Source organism: Pteropus alecto, unplaced genomic scaffold (assembly GCF_000325575.1).
Source record: "Pteropus alecto unplaced genomic scaffold, ASM32557v1 scaffold101, whole genome shotgun sequence".
Classification (NCBI taxonomy): Eukaryota; Metazoa; Chordata; class Mammalia; order Chiroptera; family Pteropodidae; genus Pteropus; species Pteropus alecto.
Window position 1 is genome coordinate 5,423,578 of NW_006432945.1, and position 19,199 is coordinate 5,442,776.

Sequence of the window (19,199 nt, forward strand, 5' to 3'; positions counted from 1 at the left end):
AGTCAACAGTCAATGTTTACATTATTATGATTAAAAAATATGGTTCAATGCAACCCATGTAGGAAATGTAACTATATTTCTTTTCTAGTGCTACTTGTCTTTTCTCTGGAATTAATAATTGCTTATTTTCTTTAATTGCTTAGTTTCCCATATATCTATAACTGTTTTTTCTCACGTCCCTGACAGAAGAATAAACCTTTTGTAAGTGCATCACCCATGAGGAAATCTGTCAAGTTCATTTTTTATTTGCTGATATTTCTCTGGCCTTTGGAACATTGGCTCTGCATCAGACCATTTGCTCTCCAACCCTGTCTGATGTCCTGGGGCTTTCCTTTACCATCTTTCTATGAATTGTTTTTGCCTCACTTCTATATCCTGTACACCACTTTTTTATTCTATTTCTTAGCTTTGTTGGAGCATATGCTGAGAAAGAGTTCATGGAATCTGGGTAGAGTCCACATTATGCCTACATATTAATAATGGACGTGCATTCTGATGTCGGTCTTCTGATTTGTTGGGAAGTGCCATATCACGCCATGCTGGTTTCTAAATGTTTTGAATGTCACCTCAGCATAGGAGATAGATATTTTGAGAACTTGCATGGCTGAAAGTAACTATTCTATACTGGCATGTGGTTAGTTTAGCTAGAAATGGAATTCTCATTTGAACATCGTTTTCAGTCAGAAATTTGAAATTATTACTAAATCGTCTTTAAATTCTAAAGTTAATACTTAAAAGTTCAGTATCATTCTGCATCCTGATTTGTTGTATGTGACCTATTTTTTCTCTTTTAAAGTTTCATGGGTCTTCTTTTTATTTCCATTGTTCTTAAAGTTTCTAGCTTTTTCTTTCGTTGAGCTATATACTCTGAGCTTTTTTTCAGTTTGGTGAATTTTGGTCTTCATTTCTGGAAAATTTTCTTATATTATTTCTTTGAAAAATTTCTCTCTTAAAATTTTGTATATTCTCTTCCTAATAATACCTAGAACTAGTATTATTTTAACACTAGAATTCCTGAATTAATTCTCTATGTTATGTTTTCTGTCCTATTTTCTATTTTTCGTGTATTTTGTTATACTTTATGGGGAATATCCTCCAATGTATCTGCTTAAACTTTTCTGTAATTTTTTATTTCTGTTACCAAAATTTTGATTTTCAGGAGTTTCTTTTTGTTCTCTGAATGTTTTTTTTATAACCTCCTGTTCTTATTTTGTGAAAATCTACTTTTTTTTTAGTGTTAATTTATTTTATTGAATTTTTACTTAAGATTTATTTCTTCCCCCCCAGCTTTATTAAAGTACAAATGACAAATAAAAATTACATGTATTTGAGGTATACAGAGTGATGATTTTATATGTGTATGTATTGTGAAATGATCACCACCATCAAACTAACTAACACATCAACCACCTCACCTAGTTACTTCCCTTAGCACAGTTGCTCTGAAAATTTTATTTGGTCTCTGGATTGTCTATGTCTGAGATTTTCGGTTTTCTATTGTTTCAATCTTTTTTGTGTTAAAGGATTTCCTCTTATGTTTGATGGTCCCAGGTGGTCCATTTATATTTATGAGAATTAATAGCAATGTGTGTGAATAGTGGGGAGATCTTGTGGAGTGGTTTCTGAATGGCAGCCTCACTGTAGGGATCAGATAGACAGCGAGCTACATACTTTTCTTCTTGTGTGTCAGCTTCTCTACAGAAAAAAATCCCTAATCCTCACTCTAGGGAAGTGACTTAAGCCTGCTGTCGGCACTCTGGGAGCCAAGTAAAGGAATGGAGTGTTTCTTGAAACTATCTTAAAAGTAGATGGACTCTTTAATTTGAGCTGTATTTCCTTTAGTTTGTTAGTATTAGTGAGGCTTTTCTTCATGAACAATTACTAAACGTTTGAACCAGTTCTGTAAACTATAACTTGTCGCTATATGTTTTAAAATTTGAAAGGCTTTAAAAATCGTCCTTGCAGATGATTGTTACTTTATCAACTTGGAATAATGACTGAAATTTTCAGCCTTAAATTCTGTTGAAAGCTTCCTTTTTAAAATAATATTTTATTTTTCAATTACAATTTACAGACAATATTATATTAGTTGCAGGTGTACAGCATAGTGACTAGACAATCATATAACTTACGAAGTGATCACCCTGATAAATTTAGCATCCATCTGACACTATACATAGTTATTACAATATCATTGACAATATTCCTTATGCTATACTTTACATCCCAATGACTATTTTGTTACTACCCATATGTACTTCTTAATCCTTCAACTTTTTTCACCCACCCTCTCCAATCCTCCTCCCATCTGGCAGCCATCAAAATGTTCTCTATATCTATGAGTTTGCTTCTGTTTTGTTTAGTTGTTTGTTTAGTTCTTTAGATTCCACATGTAAGTGACATCATATGGCGTTCATCTTTCTCTGACTTACTTAGCACAGTACCCTCTAGGTCCATCCTTGTTGTTGCAGATGGTAAGATTTCATTCTTTTTTAAATTTTCTTTTTTTATGGCTGAGTGATATTCCATTGTATACATGTACCACCTCTTCTTTATCCATTCATCCACTGATGGACACCTGTGTTGCTTCCACATCTCGGCCATGGTAAATAATGCTGCAATGAACATACGGATGCACTTGTCCCTTCGAAGTGATGTTTTAGGTTTCTTTGGATAAATACCCAAAAGTGAAATTACTGAGTCCTTCTCTGTCTCTTGCTATAGCCTTTCTTTTAAAGTTTATTTTGTCTGATGTAATTTTTGCTTCCCTAGCTTTCTTTTCATTTCTATTTTCCTGAAATATTTTTTTCTATCCCTTTACTTTCAGTCTGTGTGTCTTTCAATCTGAGATGAGTCTCTTACATGCAGCATATATTAAGGGTCTTGTTTTCTAATCCATTCAGCCACCCTATATCTTTTGATTGGCATATTTAATATATTTACAGTTAAAGTAATTGTTGATAGATATGTCATTATTGCCATTTTATTTACATTTTTGATCTTTTTTCCCCCTTCTTCTTAAAGAAGTGCCTTTAATATTTCTCATAATACTGGTTTAGTGATGAACTCCTTTAGCTTTTTCTTGTCTGGGAAGCTCTTTATCTGTCCTTGGATTCTAAATGATAGCTTTGCTGGGTAGAGTAATCCTTGTTGTAGGTGGTTGCTTCACACCACTTTGAATATTTCGTGCCAGTTCCCACTGGCCTGCAAAGTGAAAGCTTCCTTTTAATGCACCCATGTTACCTGAAAGAAGTACCCCTCATAAGTTAATATACCATGTTAACTAGTCATCTCTTACTCAAGATCCACTGAAAGAATGACGTGCAGGCCAGGTCACTTGATTGGGAGGATATAATGCACGATACATCAGCCTTCACTTCCCTACTGGACTTATCATACCTGAGAGTCCTCAGATGCATTAGAAACCTGAGGGATAGAATGCCAAATGGAAATGGAGAAAGAACACAAAATAACAGAGCCCCTAGAAAAATTCTCCCTTTATAATATTTTCAAAGGAAAACCAAATTAGCAGCTGGCGAGATCTGTAAAGTGAGAGCCTAAAAGTGACCAGAGTGGCAAGAGGCCCATAGAATGTATGTGGGAAGGACTGATGGAGGCATCTGCTTGAGTAGCGTTCTAAAGTATGAAAAGTAACATGCTGTGGGGGTGACATGACTGGGAAAAAAATTGTTATCTATCTATCAGGTCATTAGCATTTTTTGTTATAATCTAAGTAAGCTACGTAGATTCACATGTGCTCATGCAAAGAAAATTAGAGAAATGAGTTTCTGTGTGAATCATTCAAGTTGAAATACCACCTCTACCTGAAATATCTGAAATATTGGGATAAGTGAGACAAAAGTGAGTCAATTTTGCATTTTTAAAAAGCTTTTTGTGCTATGGATAATTGCCTTAGGGATGTGTGTGTGTGTGTGTGTGTGTGTGTCTATTTAATATGAATGCAACCAAAGAAAATAAATAACTATTTCACATATTTTAGACTTCAGAAACTGCCCAAGTCCTAGACTCGAGATGTTTGGCTACATCACCTTGGGGATGAGGCGCAGAATCCAATGTCTAGAGCAGCATGTGCTTCCCTGGGTGATTCCAACAGGCTTGGACTTGCTCAGTATTTTCTTGGGAGCTCACAGTGTACTGCTTGGACACCAAGCTGCTCTATAAAGGGACAAAGATTGCTGGGAAAGCCAGGGTTTGCTACAGGTACAGCTGGAAACTGGGTCAGGGAAGTAGAGGACAAAACTACCACTGAGAATAAGAAATTTATTCTCTTAAATATCAAGGCTAAGCTTCAGCTTCATTGAGGGCTGGGTTGTTTAACATTCAAGTGTCCGAGCTGAAGTCCATCTCTGGTAATTGTATTACTCGTACTTAAATTCCTTTGCAGTTGCAAATAGTAAAGGTCTAACTTCCTCTTCCTGCTATGGCTTTCCCCCCATATGTCCTACTTATTTCTTATGCTTGTGCGTTGTGCAGTGCTGTGGTAGAGCGTTTAAATATTAGCTGTGTTTTATCATACAGATTGGGTTATTATTTGACTTGAAGGAACTTTGGAAATGAAAAGTGATAAGGGATTATAAATTTGCAGGTATTGCAATATGCCACTTATTTAAAGTAGTTTTAAATTGGGAAATTAGACATTATCTTATCAAGGCTTTGTTTTCTGACCTATAGAGACATCGAAATAGCTTAAGCAAGTATTTAAAAAATTTTGTATAAACAGCCTTTGAAAATGGAAAAAGAGTTTTTGAGGTGCTCCTAATTTGAAGAAGCCCCAAGATAAACCTTCTAACGAAGCCAGGGCCTGCCGATACACATACTGTATTTATTGAAACACTTAGGACCTCAAAACCAAAATTCTTTCCTTAGCAGTAGTTATCTGGCTACTGACTAGAGGTAACTGATAACTTAATGTTTCAGTTTAACATTAAATGAGAATTTAGGTACCCAGGAGCCAAATGATGAAAGGGACTTTCTTTAGGCAAATGCTTTTGGGAAACTTTGCGTGTAATTAACTAGCAAGTGTCTTCTTCTAAGTCATTGCTTTGTTTTCACAAATACTTTACATTCTTATTTGATGAAAAAATTTGGATGACTTACATTAGAAACCCATGTACTGAGTTGGTCTGGCTATTAATAGGTTATATGTCTTTGGAAGAAAAGTTGAGAGGAAAGATGTCTCTTCTGAAATTTCAAAGGAGAAATTCCCACCTTCTTTCCTTGCCAATGCTCTATACGGAGAGCGAACTTGACTGCTGGATTGTTCGGGGTGGGAATCTTTGGGTTAGTGCACACAGTTCAAGCCTTGCCTGTCATTTCTAAACCCTGGCTCTTTACTCAGGATTTATTGCCTTGATACGGTAGTTAGTAGAGAGGGCTGATTAAGGTAGTCTGACATAGTGAAAGGCATGAAAGAGACTCTTTGCTCTTCTCTCTTTGCCTCATTCATAGGACCTTCTTTCATTTTTATAATTTACGGTTTTAGATAATAAAGATTGTTTTATGCTAAATTTGATCAGGGAATATGAATTATTCTTAAAAAGCTTTGTGTATCTCAACATGGATAGATCTTGACAATATAATTGATGCATTAAAAAAAAGCCAGTTGTAAAGAATTCATATGATAGCATTTGTATAAATTTTAAAATGTATTTTTATGTATTTACTTTGGAAAGGTACCATTTACATTCACAAGAAAGGTGAACATGACCTCAAGAGAGTGGTTATTTTGAGGGCAGGAGAAAGAAGAAAGAAACGGGGTGGGCTGGGTGAATTGGGACTGCAGTTATAATGTTTTTCCTCAGAAATAGAGAAAAATATATCTGAAGTAAATATGGCAAAATGTTAGTACTTTTAAAACCCAGGTTTGCTCGCTTCAGCAGCACATATATTAAAATCCAGGTTTATGCTACTTTCTGTTCTTTTGGAACATTTAATAATTAATAATTTATAAAATTTATATAAATTTTAAAAAGCCTCTGAGGTTGCTGAAAATACTTGAGTTCATTTCAACAAATCTTTATTAAGATTCTACTATATTAGGCATTAGAGACACAAATATGAGGGTGACATGCTCCCTACCCTAAAGGACTCCAGCAAGAAGGAAAGAGAGATGTAACAAATATCCACAATAAAATGTGGCAATCAAAATCATGTTACGCATAATAGTTTCTAAGTAGAATGGTTGACTCTGTGATGACATCTTTACTAGACAAATGTTGAGGAAATCTAGACCAGATTAATGAGAAAAAAATCATCACGAACTGAACTAAAAAAAATTACTTTCATATTTAATATTTCATACAAACTGTTAACAATATGTTCTCAAAGAGAAGTCTTCAAAATATAAGTGGCAAATGCTCCCATGTAATTTATTTAAATAAATATTTATTATTTCCCTTCCACATCTGTCTTTATGATTCTTTTTTTTTTTTTTCATGAAAATGTTGTCTTCCCAGGTAGGTAATCAAATCTGTATAGAGAGAGCTGTCTGGTTTTCATATTTTTATCACCCAATCTCTGGAGTTTTCAGTATAGTCTTATATAAACAATAACAATGGTTCGATTTTTATTGAACATCTACTGTATGTTATGGGATCAAAGTAAAGTAGTACTTAATCCCAGACTCAGTATTTGGGGCCAAGGGCAGCAGGGAAGACACCTGGAGTTAAAATCTATACTGCTCAAAATATGCAGGTACAGTTTATGAACAGTATAATGCTATGGATGAAAATGATGTAAATGACATCCATCATTTCAGGCAAGAGAAACACTATAGTTAATTACCAAGAAGGTTGGCAAGGCATTTTGGAATCTGAACAATACACTCGTTGGTTCCTCTTCTTGAGAAAATATTAATGGGAAACACTTAAGTCTTTTCCTACCCAATTTTCATCCAAAGAGAAACCACCACAAGACTTAGCCTTCCCCTGTTGGAGTAGTTATAAAAATGGAGGGAAAAAAGGCAGTTTATGCTATTCATAACTGAACTTGGTCAGCAATAATTCTAACAGATTTCCATCAATAATTGTTAAAAATAGAACAGTAAATATTTGACATCTCAGTTTTAATTCAAATGAGCATAGTGTGATACTGAGGTGATAGTAATAAGAGAGATCTTTGATAAATCTGCAAAGAGGGAACAATATCTGAGTTACAGTAGTAAATATGCATTAGACCTGTTGGCTCAATAGACAACTCCATTCCTGGGCTCCCTTATTGTGTTTATATGTTATTTGCATACATTGGTCCCCTTAGCAACCAACTACTTGGGGTTACAAAAGTTTTACTTTGACTAAAACTCTGTTTGTGAAAAAGAAGAGTTTTATGGGTGTCCAGGGAATGATATTGATAACAATAGAAGGGGGAAAATCAAGCAAACTCAGAAGCATTTAAAGCAATCAGGGTTACTAAGGAGATAGAAAGTAAAGTCAACACAATTTAAGGGACAGTTTTAGATAGCAACAGTCCAAAATGTTGGGGCCACAGCCAAGGGAGGTCTAAGTATGTGCACGGTAGAGAAAGTGGCAACATCACATACATAATGATGAGAGCTGACCATTAGGTCTGTTTCTGGGCTCCCACTTGCAAACCCAGCTGTCTCCTTTTCTGACCTAATTGGATCTCACTTATCCATCCTTTGTTGGCTGCATTCTGGGAAAGACTTCTACATCGCTGACTCTGGGGAAGGCTCCCTGCTCTAGAAAGAAGCTGCCTAACTTGCAGTTTGGTTTTTTTTTTCTTTTCTTTTCTTTTCTAAACTAGAAAGGCTGGAATTTGACTCCTTGTTTTGTAGCTTTGATTACCTAATTTCTTCCTGAATCCCAATTACTGATCTGGCTCCTGAAAACCAGTCTCCTTATTTGCTGGGCCAAGACCTAGAAGATAATAGGCTTCTTCCTTTTTGTTCTACTTCTCATGTTAGACTCATCTTCCTTCCCTCCATGATTCAGTGCTATCAATGGGAAAAAATAGCATTAATAGTGACTAATATTTATTGAGTTCTTACTAGATTTCAAACACTGTTATAAACAGTTTTCAAGTTATTAACTCGTTGAGGTCTCATTAACAAGGTGAGGTTGAGATGCTTTTCATCTGCATCTCACAGGCAAGGAAATGAGGCACAGCTAATAAGTGGCTAGATTTAGATTTGAATCAATGCAGCTTGCAATCTTCACCAGTGGTCTATGCTGCATTTCATAGTCTGCATAGTCTGAGAATCTGTGTGATAATAGAATGACTTGGGTTAATAAAGGGGCTGGAAGAAATATGGTGACTTTCAATGTACCAAAAATATCTTGATGTGAATTAAATGTTTTTTGATGATAAATGTCACCGTTACCATGAAATCTTTCTTTGAAGGTCAGAAGAGCTGGTGATTTTGTGTGTGTTGTAATAGTGGTGATCTTTTATTCATATTGATTCAAAAAACACATTTGAATACCTACTAAGAAATCAAAAAGAATTTGGACAAAGTACCTGCCCTTAGAGAGCCGTTAGTCTGGTAGAGGAAGCCAGATGTATAGACAAATATACCCAGGTGGAGAAGGTGCTATGAGTGGATATCAGGACACATGGTGATTGTGATCAAATTGATCAGAGGTAAAGGACAGGGAAAGTTTCGCAGAGGAGTATTGTCAGCATATATGATCCAGCAACTGTCTGATCAAATTACATTCATTATCTAATTATATTTTTTATCCTCTAAAGTATGAAGAAGCAGATTTCACAGGAACTGAGGGCCAAGCTGAACTTTCCTCATCTTATCTTGTTCTTATTCAAATTACAGTTTCAAGGATTATGTAGTGTTGAAGTTTCTATGCTGGTTCCATTTGTTTTCCCATTGGGTGCTCTGGCAGTTCATAGATATATTTGCATAATTGGCCGTTAGTCCTGGTGTGATATTGACATGTCTTGTGACTCTCAAGGTCCAAAAGAAGCTTGTAGAGATTGTGACAATCCTGAGTTAACAACTTGCTTTCCGTCATTACCTAAACATGAACATTAATTATCTCATGGAGGGGTTTGTGGTGATGATGGATGAGAAAGTCTGTATTTTCAGAGGCTGCTTAGGCAAGGTTGAAAGTGCCTTCTGTAATATCTAGCTTTAAAATACCATAGATATGATTTCCAAGCTGAAAGCTGAACCAATATGAGAGCATTCCGTGGTAACTAACCTGCATCTGTTGGGCTCTAATAGCAAGCTATTGCAGGGTGGGAGCCAGATTCCCACCTGAAGCATCTAGCAGTGTGGTAGTGTGACAGAAGTAAACAGATATTAAGCTGAAGCCTGGGAAAAAGTATAATCAAGGTCATCAGAAGAGAGTAGCACCGTCTTAGGGGACAAGAAATGACAGTATCATAGATTCATTCTTTCAAAGGCAGGAGATGAACTGGAGAATCCACAGGAAGTGTAAGTTAATTCATCAAATTTTCTGTGCAATGCAAGTTTGGGTGTAGAATTTTGGATGGGTGAGGGGTTGCTTCTTCTGTACCTGGACCTCCAGGAAAGGGGAGCTGATGCAATAGAGGAGAGTCCCCATGCGTGACCTAGCAGGGAAGGTAGCTCGGTATTCATGAAATAAGGCAGCAGGGCTAGGAATAGGGTGAAGCAGATGAGGCAACGTTGTGCAAGTGCGGGGTTGGATTCTGTCTTGATCTCAAATTTTGAACTTTTTCTTCATTGTGAATTTTTTGCATTAATATCGATTGTTTTAAATATTGCATTAAAATATTTACCTTGATTATCGTGTTTTTGACCTCCCTTTAAATTTTGTGCTCGAGAGAATTGCTTCACCCTCCTGGCGCTAGTGCTGGGGGTGCATGACTGCATCGAAGTGAAATGTTTCCATACTTACTATAACCCAGAAAACAGAACCACTGCATTTAATTGTAGATGTGACATCACAGGGCTTCTGATGTTACCTTAACCCATAGTCTGTAATTATGGGGCTTTGGGACCATGTTCAGCCTGCAGACATGTATTATTGCCATCAACATTGAGTTGCTCCCATTTCGAAATGGAAGGGTGTCTTCTAAAACAATTCGGATATCTGACATCTTGTGAAAAATCAGATTTATGTTCTTTCATGGCAGTAATAGACTAACGCTGATTAGAATATCTCCTCAAGTTCACTGGCCCCATTTCATGTGTGTATGTTACTGCCAGATGCTGTAGGCATTGAGATTCCAACTGCGGGATTGATCAACTGCGGGATTCTTTCAATAATACCTCTTAAGAAGGGCTTTCATTCATTTAATAAATATGGATTTTGTGCCTGCTATGTGTAAGATGTGGCTGAGGAACAAAATGACATGATATCCTCCCTCTTGGAACTTGTTTTAATCTCTTAGGCCAGGGGTCTCCAACCCCTGGGGCCGTGGACCCTTATGAGTCTATGGCCTCTTAGGAAATAGGCCGCACAGCATGAGGTGAGTGGCAGGTGAGCGAAGCTTCGCCTGTATTTGCAGCTGCTCCCCAGTGCTAGAATCATCGCCTCAGCTCCACCTCAGATCGTCAGGCATTAGATTCTCATAGGAGCACTGGTCCCTGGTATCAAAGAGGTTGGGGACCGCTGTCTTAGGTGATATTATGAGTTGTATTGTGTCCCTTCCAAAAGGTATACTGACGTACTAACCCCAGTACCTTAGAATGTTACCTTATGGAGTGTCTACAGAGGTAATCAAGTTAAAATGAGGTCATTAGGATGGGCCTTTAGACAGTGTGACCGGCGTCTTTAAAAAGGGGGGCGGAAATTGGGACTCAGAGGTGGACACAAGTAGAGGGAAAGCAATGTGAAGACACAGGCAGAAGATTGCCATGGAACTGGGCCGATGTATCTACCAGCCAAGGGATGCCAATGACTGCTGGCAAACAGCAGAAGCTGGAAGCCACAAGGAAGCATCCTCCCCTCGAGATGTCAGAGAGAACGTGGCCCTGCTGACACCTTGATTTCTGGCTTCTAGCCTCCAGAACGGAGACCATACGTTTCTGGTGTTTTTAGCTGCCCAAGTGCTTGGTATTTTGTTACAGCAGCCCCAGGACAGTAATACAGGCTGTTATTAAGTAATGATTTGAACAAGTCATTCAATAACAATCGTGACCAGGATGATGAAGGGAGAGTGTGGAGAGTGGTGGAGTGTATGTCGGGATGGTGGCCTGATCTTGTTAGGAAGTCAGGAGATTATGGGGTCTTTTCTGAGGAAGCTGTGTTGTAGCCGAGGTCTGAAAAATGAGTAGAAGTTATTTCTAGTGATGAGGATTGTGAACAAACACAGGCTAGACCGGAAACACCGAAGGCTCCTGGGAAAGGAGTAGGGTGTACTCAAGAAACTGGAAACCACAGACAGGGAATTGTGGAACCTGGTGAAGCAGACCCTTTATGGTAGGAAGTATTGACTTACTAGCTATGTTACCTTGGGGAAAGTTATTTAACTTATCTGAGGATAATAACAGTACTTATCTCATGGTTATTACAAGGATTACATGAGATAGTAAATGAAATAGTCTTAAAAGAATGGCTGGCACTTGTCTCGACAGATGTTACTTATCATTATGATTCCTGTTGTCCTTGTTGTTCTCGTTTGTATTGACAGGACAAGGATATTCAGGGCCCTCAGCATATTGGTCTCTATCCCGAAAGCAATGCAAAGGTTATGTATGCTTTTAATCAGGCATACAGCTTAACCAGATTTTATTTTAAAAAGATCCATCTGACTGCAGTGTGGAGAATAGATTGATCAGTGAAGATGAGGCCACTGGTGAAAGTTCCTGGGGACAGGTGTTGGTAGTGGTAGTCCTGCCTTGATTACTTTGTAGAATTTGGAGAGATCGCACAACCATCTTAACAAAATTTGAAATTCCAAAAAATTCTGCTTTCTCCTGTATTTTAGGGTTTTCTTCTAGAACAAACACGCCCTGGGTGATGCATGGATTTTCGTCTCAGTTCTTCCATAAATTTAGCAGATGGCTTGGGCCAGGCTTGCAAGTGCTCATTTAATCATAGACACAAAAAGTTGTAAGGGAAAGCTAGATTCTATATATATGGTGAAATTAAGCTTTTTGGTTATTGAACACATCAAAAAATGTCTTTAGGAGAGTCCAAATAAGCACATTCTCTATTTGCTTTTTTATTGCCTTTATGTTTTGTGACTTCATTTTAGAAGAGAAATTCATTTTTTTTTCTTTACAAAGCCACGTTCATTGCTATCAGAATTTGTGTTCTCGAGTGAAGGCAAAATGCTGAACTGGCAAATGTTCACAACAAATACGAGTTTTAAATAAAGTACTAGATGTGCCGAAAATTCATTAGGCAATGAAAGCCATCAAGAAAAATTGAAAATGCTCTAATTATCTCTGGATTCATGGTTGATTTTAATACAAAGCATCACATTTGATATAATTAGTTTGCCTAATATTGGCAGACTTAAAAATTATCACATGAATTCATTGTCAGTGGAGGATTTACCTGTGATGCTAGAGATGGAAAATATTAAAGTCTAGATACATATCAACAAATGTTCATTTCCTAGTGACCGTTTGTGATACTCAGCTTACTCTGTAAACTAAATTCTAATGTTTTCTGAGCTTCTTCCATTATAACAAAGTATCATTTTATAAGGATTTATTTATTTTACAATGTCCTATTCACTATCTTATTCCCTAGTGAGCAAAATTATATGTGAACATTAGTTTTATTTTAAAAAAACCTTGTGTATGCACTGAGTAAAGCACCCATGTTTACATGCAAAAAGTGGGTGTTTTGACTTTAATTTCAAAATTAAAAAGAAATCACATAGGACTAAGAAATACCATTAAAAGAGATTCTTGTTTACATTTAACAAATCGTATCTTCATATTTTTCTGTATGTGTTTATTTTAAAGTTAGCAATATACGAAATCACTAAAAAAGGTATTGCTAAGTGTTATATATTTTGGAGTGACGTTACTTTTATTTTTTTTTTACAAAATGAACTGCTTGATTTTGATGGATTTTGTAAAATTTTATGGCGAAATGAAATTTTTTCATTTCTCAAAGTGAGGTACTTTAATCAAAAACCTTCTCAGCAACTCAGTGATGTTTGACTAAACAGACATAGACAGAGTTTTACTCATGTCATTCTTTCTTTATTTTAACTCCATGATTACAAAAATTTGATGTATCTTCTTTGCTACTATATATCCCCAGGTGTTAGAAATGTGCCTTTCTGGTACACAAAAGGTGCCTAATAAAGATTACTTGAATGAGTGAAGAAATCTATTTCTTGTACCATAAATGACTTAACTCATGTAGGTGGTGATGTAAATAGAACTTTTGAACTGTTCACCTTTGAGATTGAGGGTGAATAGTTATATGTGTCAGTGTCTGCCATGATTTGCCAACTTAGTTGGCAGGGGACCTGAGTTTCCCACTAGCCCAATTGCTCACCAGTGCAGAACCAGCCTTTGTAACTGTGAGCTATCAGAGCAGAGGGGACCCAAATCCTTTTTTTTTTTTTCATCCAGGATTCTCAAAGTGTGCTCTCTATACTACAGCATCAGCATCACCTGGAAACTTGTCATTTGTGCCAGTTCTCAGCCCCACCCTCAGACATGATACATCAAAAACTCTGGGGAGAGGCTCAGCGATCTGTGTCCTACAAACCCTCTAGGTCATTCTGATGCACACTCAAGTTGGAGACCCATTACTCTAGACTATGCGTGGACGGGCACTGCTAACATCTACCCCTTCTCTTCCTCTTCTCTTCTTACAATCATGTCCAACTTCCCTTCTGATTGACCCATTTTAATTTTAAAGACATGAATATTTCAAAATGAATGACTTTTGTCCTTTGAAGAATTACCTTCTTAAAGTAGTTTGCGTAACTTGGGTCTGACACTTCATCAACTTGCTTGAAATTTAACTCTTGGAAGTTGTATTTATTACCTATCGCTACATGGCAAATTGCCCCAAAACTTAGCAGCTGAAAACGAGAACCATGTATGATCTCAGTTTCTGAGGCTCAAGAATCCCAGAGGAGTTTACTTGGCTGGTTCTGCCCAGGGTCTTTCAAGAGACTACGCTCAAGGTGTCGTCTGAGACTACGGTCATCTCATGGCTCAACTGGGGAAGGATCTGCTTCTACGCCCTCTGACACGGCTGTTGGAAGACCCCAGGAGATTCACTCCCAGGCTTACTCAAGTGAGCCTCTTTTCAGCGCTGCCTTAGGATACAGCAGCCGGTTTCCGGGGTTGATCCAAGGGGGAGATCCAAGAGGCAATGAGAGAGAGCACGCGAGAAGGAAGCCAAGGTCTTCTTATAATCTAGTCATGGGACAGCCCATCACTTGTGCTGTATTCTATCCATTAGCAGCCCACATTCGAAGGAAGGGAGTAACACAAGGACGTCACTACCAGGAGGCAGGAATCATTGTGGGTCAACTTAAAGACTCCCATATAGGTAAATTATTTCTCACTTTTTTAAATTCTTTGTATCGCAGTGTTTGATTAGGACTCTTGATTTCTAGTATCAGAAATCTCAACACAAATTAGCTTATCCAGAAAGAAAATATGTGCAGCTTACAGTGTGGCTTCATACAGGTTGTCACCTGGACCTGATAGCTTGGTTTTGTTTGCTCTATATTGGCTTCATTCCCCAGTAGCTTGTCCTCTGTTATTGGCATAAAAGCCTCCAGGGCTTTCAGGTTCAAGATCAGTGGCATAGCATGCAAATCTCTTCTCCCAGAAACTCTGGCATGGATTTCATTGGCTGAATGGTTCACAAGCCCATGCTCGAACCAACTGAGAGACGGAGGAATCATGACTGTGTTGCTGAGACGCAGGACACACAATCAGGGATGAGGCCTACAAGCTGTGAGAGGGGAAAGTAAGTGCCCTCAAAGGGGCCACACCAGGCAAGCATTTCAATGAGGTACTCACTGTCATCCCCACACCCTGAGTTTGCAGTCAACCAGAACCTCTTGGGAAATGCCCACCCTCTCCCTCACTATCCACTCCCCACACCCAATGGATCACAGAGCCCTGTTGACCTACTGCCACCTCTCAACTCTTCAAAGTCACCGTAAATCTCTCACCTGGACTAAAGCAATACCATCTAAATTCACTGTCTATATGCGTACATTTTTGTTCAATTTTTGTCTGTTCTCTACATAGAAACCAGAGTGATTCCTTTAAAATGCTATCTGATGAGGTTAGTCCTTTGCTGAAAATTCATCAAAGTCCCATTAATTAAAATCCAGGTGCCACATGATCTGGTCTTTGCCTGCCTCTCCTGCTTGATCGCTGTCTACTCTCTGAGCTCCCCAAATTCTCGAAGCTTCTCCCTGCCACAGGCTTTCTATATGCTCTCCCTTCCCCTGAGGAAGCTCTTTCCTTACATTCTACCTCTCCATCTCCACCCTTGCTCATCTCCAGGACCCAATTTTAGTGTCACTTCTTTAGCCAGGACTTCCCTGACCCTCCAACACGAGGTACCATCATAGTACCCTATACCTTCTCTTTATCACACTTATCTGAGTTTTAATTTTGTGTTTGTTCAAGACCTTCTCTAGACCATAACTTAATGAAGGCATGGACCTTGCTATATCCACAGAGTCCTTTTGACACCTAGTAGGCATTCAATAAATGATTAATTTTTCTTCATCTCACACCTGTGAAATTGTGTTATCCAGAAGATAAAATGAGTGGCAAGATCCATTATAGAGTTGGAATTTGTTGGTGGTCTTGCTTGGCCAGGAGTCCCCTGGTTCATGAGGTTGGGTCAAGCACAGGAAATGATAAAACTCTTTTGAGGACCTACAATGTTAAACATATATGTCGTTTCACTTTAATTCTTACAACAATCTCTTGTGAGTTCAGTGTATTATCTGTTTTGTAGATGAGGAAACTGATGGTTGAGAGACAAAGGGACTCCCTCGAACTCACATGGTTCAGAAATGGTAGAGTTAGGATACCACAGAAGTCACTTGGATTCCAAAATTCCAGGTCCAACTGGATTATGGAAAGGACAGTGGCATGTTCTTTATTTTTTTACTATGGCCTTTTAAGTATGCCAAAATCAGAAAGCAAAATAAACATGAAAGCGAAGTCCTGTATATTTTATGTTGCTAGTTAGAGCAGAACAGCCGCTATGCAAGCACTGGAGTGAGGGCAGTATAGAATTTTGGGAACCTAAAGCTTTTTATTATATATTTCAGGTTTCCCTATCCATTAAAATAAAGTTCAGGGGTACGGAGTAGTCCTGCATCATGAAAGAAATCGAGTCTACCTATTCTTTCTGTTACACTTTTGGTGGGATTTATATGTATTGAGTAATGCGGGCATACAATTAAACAGGATAAACCATCCCATTTCCTTGTTCCCCAGTTGCAATGATATACAAACTAGTCTACTTCCCTTTTTGACTCTTACTTCAAAGACGTAAGTATTTGTTTGCCACAAGAAGACTCTTAAAGGGGTAGGAGTACTTATTTGAGGGAACTGCGAAGGGGCTGCAGCGGAAAGCAGAGGTAGATGAGTGTGGGGACTGGTTTCTTGGTTCTTTCAAATTATTTGTGAGGCTGAGGCTGGCTTGGTGGAGTGATTCCTGCTAATGTTACAATTGGAAATTTATTTTTGTTTTTAAAACCTTGTTTTAATGTCTCTGTAAAGTAAGTCCACCCACCTTCCCTCCCGACACTCTACGCACACGTGTGCTTAGTGTGTGAATAATGCAAAAGGGAACATGGAGGACAACTGCTACTTATGAACTGATAATGAAGGGAAAGTGGCATTTCAGCATTTGGGATTGGTGGTGAGTCCTACATCCCATGAGTCTGGGAAAAAGGAAGCATTATACAAGCATAGTCTTTGAACAGAAGGGGAAAAGTAAAACAAAACAAAACAAAACAGAACAAAAAACCCAGAATATTCAGTGTTTAGGATCATTTCATCTGGAGAACAAAAGCCTATGCTAGGGAAATTATTCTGAGGGTAGTGAATTCATTTCATTTCTTACATATGTCGGATATCCTGGAAGGAGAGCAGGTGGATGATGTCAGATATCACGCTTTCATTCAGATGTTTATCAAATACCTGCTTAGTACCAGTCACTAGTGGTTGCGGATACTATAAAGGCTACAGAGACGATGTGGTTCATGCCCTCCCTGAGCTTACAGTCTAGTTTAAGGAGCACATCACAATGTGACAAGTGCGAAGTCGATGTGACAAGTACAAAGATCGAAGCACACGTCTCTGGGAAGCAAATAGCCAGGACTCAGGAGAGATGGTTAGTTTTCCTGTGTCAATTTGGCTAGGCATTAGTCCCCAGTTATTTAAGCAAAACTTATCTAGGTGTTGCTGTAAAGGTATTTTGTAGATGTGGTTAACATCTGCTATCAGGTGACTTTAAGGAACGGTTACCCTAGATGATGCGGGTAGGCCTCATATAATCAGTTGAAGGTCTTACGAGCAAAAACTGAGGTTTCCGGGAAAAGAAGAAATTCAAGACTGAAGTATCAACTCTCCACTGAGTTTCCAGTCTGCCAGAGCTGCCATGGTCATTTCAGATGGCTTCCTCCGCCCCACGGTCCTGATCCTATGTGTCAATTTCTTAAAATAAATCTTACACACACACACACACACACACACACACACACACATTCTGTTGGTCTGTTTTTCTGAAAAACTCTACTGATACAGCCTTAGCCATGTAAAGTTGGAGAGAGGACTGGGGAAGATGTGTGAGGAAAAGTGACAGGAAGGCCTGGGGTTGAAGAGAAGCCACCAGGAAGCACATTATATGTGACCTAGAGAGTCTGAAAGGATTTTAAGTTTGGGAGAAAGGATCAGATTCACATTTTAGAAAGGACATCCGATTTTATTATTATCGAGAGCAGAAGTCAAGAAAAACAGGTTTCAATTCCAACAGGAAGGAATTCCTAATAAGGAAGAGATTTTTAATAGTAGAAAGAGGTGCTGCTCAATCTATTCCAGAATTTTGAAAATAATTAGGCATTTCTGATGGCCAGAGTCTTGTAAAAGGCTTACGACGTTTTTTTTTTTTATTTTGTTTTTGTTTGTTTTGTTTTACAACCAAGAGGCTTTCTGCTCTACCTTACGGCCTTTACGTCTATAGCTTTCACTAGAAAGTTCTTGAAACTGGGAAAAGATTCCTATCTGGCCAAGCAGGCTTTCTGGAAGATAAACCACTCTTCCCTCCCTCCCTCCTTCCCTCCCTCCTTCCCTCTCTCTCTTTCTCTCTCAAATGGCAGTGGAGGTGGGAGGGTGGAGGTCAGCTGGGGATTCCGGCTGAGAAAGTGGAAAGGAAGAGAGAGTTTACAAACGGACCGAAGTTCCGCTAATTCGTGTGTGCGAGAGGACTCGCCTGTTACCCTGGCAGCCCAGACTCGGCGTGCTTCCTACCGGTCCGCTGCGGGTTCGGTTCCCCCAGCCCAGTCCCCACGAGTCCAGCTGCCCCCGCGCGGCGGGCTACGAGTCTCGGCAGGATCTGGTACTTGCCAAGCTGGGAGTGTGCGGGGCGGGGGGACTCGGAGTCACACTGAGGTCCGAGGTCTCCCACAACCCCTGCTCTGCCGAGAACATTCGCAGCCCCTCTCCCCAAGCAAAGTAGTCTTGCCCTAAGAGCCTAACCGATTTTTCTTCCATTCTCTCTGCGTCCCTCGATGTCTTCTCCCTGGCTCCCGGTGCGTTCCCCATCCCTTTGGTCCAGAACATTCTGATCAGAGCTCCCTGCCCAGGTCAAGCACACTTGGAGATGGGGTGGGGGGGTTCCCCCAGGCGTAGACCAGGGGAAGCCAGCACCCTCGTTACCGCCCCCACTCCAGGGGCCTCGGGACGCCGAAGGGGCACTTCTCTGTATTACCCTGGGGAGTCAAAGGGAGAGGAGGTGCCCGAGTGCCGGGGTCGGAGGACCCGCGCCCCCCAGAGCTCGGTCTCACACCCGCACCCCGCGCGGGAAGGAGATGGGTTGGAGCCCAGTGTGCCCGAGAGTGAGGATCTGGGGAGGAGGCAGGGTTAGTGGAAGAGGCTGAGGGGAGGAGAGGCAGCAGGTGAACCCAAGGGCTGCGTCCCCGGGCGGGGAGGCGCCGAGGGGGACTTGGGAAGGGAGCATCGGGCAGGAGTGACGCGGGCGAGGGCTAAGCTAGCAGGGGATGCGGAGAGGCGAGCCCGGGCGGTGAGAGAC